The following is a 10,000-nucleotide window of genomic DNA, read 5'->3' as shown; positions in this document are numbered from 1 at the left end:
AGCCTGCCAGCCCTGGAGGTCTGCTATCCAGCCCTGGAGGTCTGCCTGCCAGCCCTGGAGGTCTGCTATCCAGCCCTGGAGGTCTGCCTGCCTGCCATCCAGCCCTGGAGGTCTGCTATCCTGCCCTGGAGGTCTGCTATCCAGCCCTGGAGGTCTGCCTGCCTGCCTGCCAGCCCTGGAGGTCTGCTATCCAGCCCTGGAGGTCTGCCTGCCTGCCCTGGAGGTCTGCTATCCAGCCCTGGAGGTCTGCTATCCAGCCCTGGTAGCAGCACTGCCTGCCCTGGAGGTCTGCCTTCCAGCCCTGGTAGCAGCACTGCCTGCCCTGGTAGCAGCACTGCCTGCCCTGGAGGTCTGCTATCCAGCCCTGGAGGTCTGCCTGCCTGCCTGTTAGCCCTGGAGGTCTGCTATCCAGCCCTGGAGGTCTGCCTGCCTGCCTGTTAGCCCTGGAGGTCTGCTATCCAGCCCTGGAGGTCTGCCTGCCTGCCCTGGAGGTCTGCCTGCCTGCCATCCAGCCCTGGAGGTCTGCTATCCTGCCCTGGAGGTCTGCTATCCAGCCCTGGTAGCAGCACTGCCTGCCCTGGAGGTCTGCTATCCAGCCCTGGAGGTCTGCCTGCCTGCCCTGGAGGTCTGCCTGCCTGCCCTGGAGGTCTGCCTGTTAGCCCTGGAGGTCTGCTATCCAGCCCTGGAGGTCTGCCTGCCTGCCATCCAGCCCTGGAGGTCTGCTATCCAGCCCTGGTAGCAGCACTGCCTGCCCTGGAGGTCTGCCTGCCTGCCCTGGCAGCAGCACTGCCTGCCCTGGTAGCAGCACTGCCTGCCCTGGAGGTCTGCTATCCAGCCCTGGAGGTCTGCTATCCAGCCCTGGAGGTCTGCCTGTTAGCCCTGGAGGTCTGCTATCCAGCCCTGGAGGTCTGCCTGCCTGCCCTGGCAGCAGCACTGCCTGCCCTGGAGGTCTGCCTGCCTGCCCTGGTAGCAGCACTGCCTGGCCTGGAGGTCAGCCTGTTAGCCCTGGAGGTCTGCTATCCAGCCCTGGAGGTCTGCCTGCCTGCCTGTTAGCCCTGGAGGTCAGCCTGTTAGCCCTGGAGGTCTGCTATCCAGCCCTGGAGGTCTGCCTGCCTGCCCTGGAGGTCTGCCTGCCTGCCCTGGAGGTCTGCCTGCCTGCCCTGGAGGTCTGCTATCCAGCCCTGGTAGCAGCACTGCCTGCCCTGGAGGTCTGCCTGCCTGCCCTGGAGGTCAGCCTGTTAGCCCTGGAGGTCTGCCTGCCTGCCCTGGAGGTCTGCTATCCAGCCCTGGTAGCAGCACTGCCTGCCCTGGAGGTCTGCCTGCCTGCCCTGGAGGACAGCCTGCCTGCCCTGGTAGCAGCACTGCCTGCCTTCCAGCCCTGGAGGTCTGCCTGTTAGCCCTGGAGGTCTGCTATCCAGCCCTGGTAGCAGCACTGCCTGCCCTGGAGGTCTGCCTGCCTGCCCTGGAGGTCTGCCTGTTAGCCCTGGAGGTCAGCTATCCAGCCCTGGTAGCAGCACTGCCTGCCCTGGTAGCAGCACTGCCTGCCCTGGAGGTCAGCCTGCCAGCCCTGGAGGTCTGCCTGTTAGCCCTGGAGGTCTGCTATCCAGCCCTGGAGGTCTGCCTGCCTGCCCTGGAGGTCTGCCTGCCTGCCCTGGAGGTCTGCCTGTTAGCCCTGGAGGTCTGCCTGCCTGCCTGTTAGCCCTGGAGGTCTGCTATCCAGCCCTGGAGGTCTGCCTGCCTGCCTGTTAGCCCTGGAGGTCAGCCTGTTAGCCCTGGAGGTCTGCTATCCAGCCCTGGAGGTCTGCCTGCCTGCCCTGGAGGTCTGCCTGCCTGCCCTGGAGGTCTGCCTGCCTGCCCTGGAGGTCTGCTATCCAGCCCTGGTAGCAGCACTGCCTGCCCTGGAGGTCTGCCTGCCTGCCCTGGAGGTCAGCCTGTTAGCCCTGGAGGTCTGCCTGCCTGCCCTGGAGGTCTGCTATCCAGCCCTGGTAGCAGCACTGCCTGCCCTGGAGGTCTGCCTGCCTGCCCTGGAGGACAGCCTGCCTGCCCTGGTAGCAGCACTGCCTGCCTTCCAGCCCTGGAGGTCTGCCTGTTAGCCCTGGAGGTCTGCTATCCAGCCCTGGTAGCAGCACTGCCTGCCCTGGAGGTCTGCCTGCCTGCCCTGGAGGTCTGCCTGTTAGCCCTGGAGGTCAGCTATCCAGCCCTGGTAGCAGCACTGCCTGCCCTGGTAGCAGCACTGCCTGCCCTGGAGGTCAGCCTGCCAGCCCTGGAGGTCTGCCTGTTAGCCCTGGAGGTCTGCTATCCAGCCCTGGAGGTCTGCCTGCCTGCCCTGGAGGTCTGCCTGCCTGCCCTGGAGGTCTGCCTGTTAGCCCTGGAGGTCTGCCTGCCTGCCTGTTAGCCCTGGAGGTCTGCTATCCAGCCCTGGAGGTCTGCCTGCCTGCCTGTTAGCCCTGGAGGTCAGCCTGTTAGCCCTGGAGGTCTGCTATCCAGCCCTGGAGGTCTGCCTGCCTGCCCTGGAGGTCTGCCTGCCTGCCCTGGAGGTCTGCCTGCCTGCCCTGGAGGTCTGCTATCCAGCCCTGGTAGCAGCACTGCCTGCCCTGGAGGTCTGCCTGCCTGCCCTGGAGGTCAGCCTGTTAGCCCTGGAGGTCTGCCTGCCTGCCCTGGAGGTCTGCTATCCAGCCCTGGTAGCAGCACTGCCTGCCCTGGAGGTCTGCCTGCCTGCCCTGGAGGACAGCCTGCCTGCCCTGGTAGCAGCACTGCCTGCCTTCCAGCCCTGGAGGTCTGCCTGTTAGCCCTGGAGGTCTGCTATCCAGCCCTGGTAGCAGCACTGCCTGCCCTGGAGGTCTGCCTGCCTGCCCTGGAGGTCTGCCTGCCTGCCTGTTAGCCCTGGAGGTCTGCTATCCAGCCCTGGAGGTCTGCCTGCCTGCCTGTTAGCCCTGGAGGTCTGCCTGCCTGCCCTGGCAGCAGCACTGCCTGCCCTGGAGGTCAGCCTGCCAGCCCTGGAGGTCTGCCTGTTAGCCCTGGAGGTCAGCTATCCAGCCCTGGAGGTCTGCCTGCCTGCCCTGGAGGTCTGCCTGCCAGCCCTGGAGGTCTCCCTGCCAGCCCTGGAGGTCTGCCTGCCTGCCTGCCTGCCTGCCTGCCTGCCCTGGAGGTCTGCCATCCTGCCTTCCAGCCCTGGAGGTCAGCCTGCCAGCCCTGGAGGTCAGCCTGTTAGCCCTGGAGGTCTGCCTGCCTGCCTGCCTGCCTGCCCTGGAGGTCAGCCTGCCAGCCCTGGAGGTCTGCCTGCCTGCCTGCCTGCCCTGGAGGTCAGCCTGCCAGCCCTGGCAGCAGCACGGCCTACCTGCCTGCCTGCCCTGGAGGTCTGCCTGCCTGCCTGCCCTGGAGGTCAGCCTTCCAGCCCTGGCAGCAGCACGGCCTACCTGCCTGCCAGCCTGCCCTCCCCAGCCACACAGCCCTGCCTGCCTGCCTGCCAGCCCTGGAGGTCTCCCTGCCAGCCCTGGAGGTCTGCCTGCCTGCCTGCCTGCCTGCCTGCCTGCCCTGGAGGTCTGCCATCCTGCCTTCCAGCCCTGGAGGTCAGCCTGCCAGCCCTGGAGGTCAGCCTGTTAGCCCTGGAGGTCTGCCTGCCTGCCTGCCTGCCTGCCCTGGAGGTCAGCCTGCCAGCCCTGGAGGTCTGCCTGCCTGCCTGCCTGCCCTGGAGGTCAGCCTGCCAGCCCTGGCAGCAGCACGGCCTACCTGCCTGCCTGCCCTGGAGGTCTGCCTGCCTGCCTGCCCTGGAGGTCAGCCTTCCAGCCCTGGCAGCAGCACGGCCTACCTGCCTGCCAGCCTGCCCTCCCCAGCCACACAGCCCTGCCTGCCTGCCTGCCAGCCCTGGAGGTCTCCCTGCCAGCCCTGGAGGTCTGCCTGCCTGCCTGCCTGCCTGCCTGCCTGCCCTGGAGGTCTGCCATCCTGCCTTCCAGCCCTGGAGGTCAGCCTGCCAGCCCTGGAGGTCAGCCTGTTAGCCCTGGAGGTCTGCCTGCCTGCCTGCCTGCCTGCCCTGGAGGTCAGCCTGCCAGCCCTGGAGGTCTGCCTGCCTGCCTGCCTGCCCTGGAGGTCAGCCTGCCAGCCCTGGCAGCAGCACGGCCTACCTGCCTGCCTGCCCTGGAGGTCTGCCTGCCTGCCTGCCCTGGAGGTCAGCCTTCCAGCCCTGGCAGCAGCACGGCCTACCTGCCTGCCAGCCTGCCCTCCCCAGCCACACAGCCCTGCCTGCCTGCCTGCCAGCCCTGGAGGTCTCCCTGCCAGCCCTGGAGGTCTGCCTGCCTGCCTGCCTGCCTGCCTGCCTGCCCTGGAGGTCTGCCATCCTGCCTTCCAGCCCTGGAGGTCAGCCTGCCAGCCCTGGAGGTCAGCCTGTTAGCCCTGGAGGTCTGCCTGCCTGCCTGCCTGCCTGCCCTGGAGGTCAGCCTGCCAGCCCTGGAGGTCTGCCTGCCTGCCTGCCTGCCCTGGAGGTCAGCCTGCCAGCCCTGGCAGCAGCACGGCCTACCTGCCTGCCTGCCCTGGAGGTCTGCCTGCCTGCCTGCCCTGGAGGTCAGCCTTCCAGCCCTGGCAGCAGCACGGCCTACCTGCCTGCCAGCCTGCCCTCCCCAGCCACACAGCCCTGCCTGCCTGCCTGCCAGCCCTGGAGGTCTCCCTGCCAGCCCTGGAGGTCTGCCTGCCTGCCTGCCTGCCTGCCTGCCTGCCCTGGAGGTCTGCCATCCTGCCTTCCAGCCCTGGAGGTCAGCCTGCCAGCCCTGGAGGTCAGCCTGTTAGCCCTGGAGGTCTGCCTGCCTGCCTGCCTGCCTGCCCTGGAGGTCTGCCTGCCTGCCTGCCCCGGAGGTCAGCCCCAGGCAGCCGGGTGGCCTGCCTGCTGCTGCTAGGCCGCTGCCCCGAGCCGCCGACCCCATCGACAGGAACACGAGAGAGTTTACAAGCGAGAGGAGGCCACATATTCGACACCTTTCGTGCTCGTTTTAGTCTCCAGTCTGTTTTGACGTGTGTTATTCTGAATCTGCTGCTTTAACTCAAGGGATTCTGTCGCGATTGATGCCTTGTCCTTCGCTGTATGTTTGCACTGGTGTTGTAAGTCGCCCTCTGTAAGATCATCATTTATTATCTGCCAAGAAATAAAGATCATCATAATGTTCCCCAACTTTCAGCTTCTGGGGAGTTTGTTCCAGAGTGTGACGACTCTCTCTCTGTCACCATCTCTCTCTCTATCTCCATCTCTCTATCACCATCTCTCTCTCTATCTCCATCTCTCTATCACCATCTCTCTCTCTATCTCTATCTCTCTATCACCATCTCTCTCTCCATCTCCATCTCTCTCTCTATCTCCATCTCTCTCTATCTCCATCTCTATCTCCATCTCTCTATCTCCACCTCTCTCTCCCTCTCCACCTCTCTCTCTCTCTATCTCTCCCTCTCTCTCACTGTGTGTGTGTGTGTGTGTGTGTGTGTGTGTGTGTGTGTGTGTGTGTGTGTGTGTGTACAGCAGTGTCCCTAGACGAGAGAGAGATCCCTAGACGGGGAAATTACTTTCAAACTGCAGTACCGAAATGTGTCCGTTAGATGGCAGCATGCACCAAGGAATGAAGGAAAGTGCAAAACAAAATGAAAAGGCACATCGCCTGGGCGAAAAATAATCGTAACAAATCAACGGGGGCATTTCTCCGAAAACTAACACCGGGGCAGTGCTCAGGGGGGTCCCACCTCGTGGCCACCCGGTTTGGGGGGCGATCGGGGCCGGTTCCGAAAATCGCTAAATCTCCCATAGCCAGCCCACGCTCCATCCGATAGAGCAATGCCGGGCGGCCGGCCGGCAACTACGGATCATAAGAAATCAACGGGGGCATTTCTCCGAAAACTAACACCGGGGCAGTGCTCAGGGGGGTCCCACCTCGTGGCCACCCGGTTTGGGGGGCGATCGGGGCCGGTTCCGAAAATCGCTAAATCTCCCATAGCCAGCCCACGCTCCATCCGATAGAGCAATGCCGGGCGGCCGGCCGGCAACTACGGATCATAACAAATCAACGGGGGCATTTCTCCGAAAACTAACACCGGGGCAGTGCTCAGGGGGGTCCCACCTCGTGGCCACCCGGTTTGGGGGGCCATCGGGGCCGGCTGAAGAATCGCCCATACTCTGCCATAGGCAGCCCACGGTCCATCCGATCAGAGCAATGCCGGGCGGCCGGCAACCTATGGATCATAACACATCAACGGAGGCATGATAAGAGCATCTTTTATTATCTGCCAAGAAATATAGACCATCACAATGTTCCCCAACTTTCAGCTTCTACCACATCGCTGGGGAGTTTATTCCACTGTGTGACTACTCTCTCTCTATCTCTCTCTCTCTCTCTCTCTCTCTCTCTCTCTCTCTGTGTGTGTGTGTGTGTGTGTGTGTGTGTGTGTGTGTGTGTGTGTGTGTACAGCAGTGTCTCCGGTTTTCCTTTTGGAATGCCTTGAAGCCGGGGGGGCTTTGCACTCATGAGAACATAGGGTGTCCTTGCCCTCCTTTCGCAGCCCAGGGCATTGAGAGATCCCTAGACGGGGAAATTACTTTCAAACTGCAGTACCGAAATGTGTCCGTTAGATGGTAGCATGCACCAAGGAATGAAGGAAAGTGCAAAACAAAATGAAAAGGCACATCGCCTGGGCGAAAAATAATCGTAACAAATCAACGGGGGCATTTCTCCGAAAACTAACACCGGGGCAGTGCTCAGGGGGGTCCCACCTCGTGGCCACCCGGTTTGGGGGGCGATCGGGGCCGGTTCCGAAAATCGCTAAATCTCCCATAGCCAGCCCACGCTCCATCCGATAGAGCAATGCCGGGCGGCCGGCCGGCAACTACGGATCATAACAAATCAACGGGGGCATTTCTCCGAAAACTAACACCGGGGCAGTGCTCAGGGGGGTCCCACCTCGTGGCCACCCGGTTTGGGGGGCGATCGGGGCCGGTTCCGAAAATCGCTAAATCTCCCATAGCCAGCCCACGCTCCATCCGATAGAGCAATGCCGGGCGGCCGGCCGGCAACTACGGATCATAACAAATCAACGGGGGCATTTCTCCGAAAACTAACACCGGGGCAGTGCTCAGGGGGGTCCCACCTCGTGGCCACCCGGTTTGGGGGGCGATCGGGGCCGGTTCCGAAAATCGCTAAATCTCCCATAGCCAGCCCACGCTCCATCCGATAGAGCAATGCCGGGCGGCCGGCCGGCAACTACGGATCATAACAAATCAACGGGGGCATTTCTCCGAAAACTAACACCGGGGCAGTGCTCAGGGGGGTCCCACCTCGTGGCCACCCGGTTTGGGGGGCGATCGGGGCCGGTTCCGAAAATCGCTAAATCTCCCATAGCCAGCCCACGCTCCATCCGATAGAGCAATGCCGGGCGGCCGGCCGGCAACTACGGATCATAACAAATCAACGGGGGCATTTCTCCGAAAACTAACACCGGGGCAGTGCTCAGGGGGGTCCCACCTCGTGGCCACCCGGTTTGGGGGGCGATCGGGGCCGGTTCCGAAAATCGCTAAATCTCCCATAGCCAGCCCACGCTCCATCCGATAGAGCAATGCCGGGCGGCCGGCCGGCAACTACGGATCATAACAAATCAACGGGGGCATTTCTCCGAAAACTAACACCGGGGCAGTGCTCAGGGGGGTCCCACCTCGTGGCCACCCGGTTTGGGGGGCGATCGGGGCCGGTTCCGAAAATCGCTAAATCTCCCATAGCCAGCCCACGCTCCATCCGATAGAGCAATGCCGGGCGGCCGGCCGGCAACTACGGATCATAACAAATCAACGGGGGCATTTCTCGGAAAACTAACACCGGGGCAGTGCTCAGGGGGGTCCCACCTCGTGGCCACCCGGTTTGGGGGGCCATCGGGGCCGGTTCCGAAAATCGCTAAATCTCCCATAGCCAGCCCACGCTCCATCCGATAGAGCAATGCCGGGCGGCCGGCCGGCAACTACGGATCATAACAAATCAACGGGGGCAGTTCTCCAGAAACTAACACCGGGGCAGTGCTCAGGAGGCTCCCAGCTATCAGCCACCCTATCCCGGGACCGATGGGAGCACTTTAAAATTTTCGAGTCAGGGGACCAGACGGCCGAGTGAAAAACTTTGAAAAATATTCTATCTCCTCACTCCCATTGACTTTGCATTAGGGCGACCAGGCGGCCGGCGGAAAAAAAATCATAACAAATCAACGGGGGCATTTCTCCAGAAACTAACACCGGGGCTGTGCTCAGGGGGCTCCCAGCTATCAGCCACCCTACCCTGGGACCGATGGGAGCACTTTAAAATTTTCGAGTCAGGGGACCAGACGGCCGAGTGAAAAACTTTGAAAAATATTCTATCTCCTCACTCCCATTGACTTTGCATTAGGGCGACCAGGCGGCCGGCGGAAAAAAAATCATAACAAATCAACGGGGGCATTTCTCCAGAAACTAACACCGGGGCAGTGCTCAGGGGGCTCCCAGCTATCAGCCACCCTACCCTGGGACCGATGGGAGCACTTTAAAATTTTCGAGTCAGGGGACCAGACGGCCGAGTGAAAAACTTTGAAAAATATTCTATCTCCTCACTCCCATTGACTTTGCATTAGGGCGACCAGGCGGCCGGCGGAAAAAAAATCATAACAAATCAACGGGGGCATTTCTCCAGAAACTAACACCGGGGCAGTGCTCAGGGGGCTCCCAGCTATCAGCCACCCTACCCTGGGACCGATGGGAGCACTTTAAAATTTTCGAGTCAGGGGACCAGACGGCCGAGTGAAAAACTTTGAAAAATATTCTATCTCCTCACTCCCATTGACTTTGCATTAGGGCGACCAGGCGGCCGGCGGAAAAAAAATCATAACAAATCAACGGGGGCATTTCTCCAGAAACTAACACCGGGGCAGTGCTCAGGGGGCTCCCAGCTATCAGCCACCCTACCCTGGGACCGATGGGAGCACTTTAAAATTTTCGAGTCAGGGGACCAGACGGCCGAGTGAAAAACTTTGAAAAATATTCTATCTCCTCACTCCCATTGACTTTGCATTAGGGCGACCAGGCGGCCGGCGGAAAAAAAATCATAACAAATCAACGGGGGCATTTCTCCAGAAACTAACACCGGGGCAGTGCTCAGGGGGCTCCCAGCTATCAGCCACCCTACCCTGGGACCGATGGGAGCACTTTAAAATTTTCGAGTCAGGGGACCAGACGGCCGAGTGAAAAACTTTGAAAAATATTCTATCTCCTCACTCCCATTGACTTTGCATTAGGGCGACCAGGCGGCCGGCGGAAAAAAAATCATAACAAATCAACGGGGGCATTTCTCCAGAAACTAACACCGGGGCTGTGCTCAGGGGGCTCCCAGCTATCAGCCCCCCGGGTCTGGGGGCATTGTTTTTCTTTTTAATCATTTTGAGCATTTCCCCCAGTTTAGAGATGTGTGCCCCTAGACAACCCATTGAGAATAACTATGAAATGTTCTGAAGTTTTGATTTTCAAATGTCGGTGAAAATTGAAAAACGTCATATATTCTTCAAAGGAAGCATGGGGCGATGGTAGGGAGAGTCCCCGCAGCGTGCCTCGGCAGCGATGGGAGCGTTTTCGATGTCCCCGTCCCCCCCCATAGGGATAGAAGGGGAGTTAGGTGACCAGGCGTCCCGGGTCCCAAAAATCGAAAAATTAATATAGAATGCTTTTTAATCCATAAATAAAGTAGGGGGCAGTCCTGGTGAGAGTCCCAGCCACAGCCCCAGTGTGTTTTGGAGTCGTTTGTGGCCGGGTGAAAAACTTTGAAAAATTTTCTATCTCCTCACTCCCATTGACTTTACATTAGGGCGACCAGGCGGCCGGCGGAAAAAAAATCATAACAAATCAACGGAGGCATTTCTCCGAAAACTAACACCGGGGCAGTGCTCAGGGGGCTCCCAGCTATCAGCCACCCTATCCCGGGACCGATGGGAGCACTTTAAAATTTTCGAGTTAGGGGACCAGGCG

The sequence above is a fragment of the Amia ocellicauda genome, unplaced genomic scaffold (genome assembly GCF_036373705.1).
Source record: "Amia ocellicauda isolate fAmiCal2 unplaced genomic scaffold, fAmiCal2.hap1 HAP1_SCAFFOLD_132, whole genome shotgun sequence".
Taxonomy (NCBI): domain Eukaryota; kingdom Metazoa; phylum Chordata; class Actinopteri; order Amiiformes; family Amiidae; genus Amia; species Amia ocellicauda.
The sequence above is the reverse complement of the archived record's forward strand: the minus strand, read 5'-3'. Positions refer to the sequence as shown.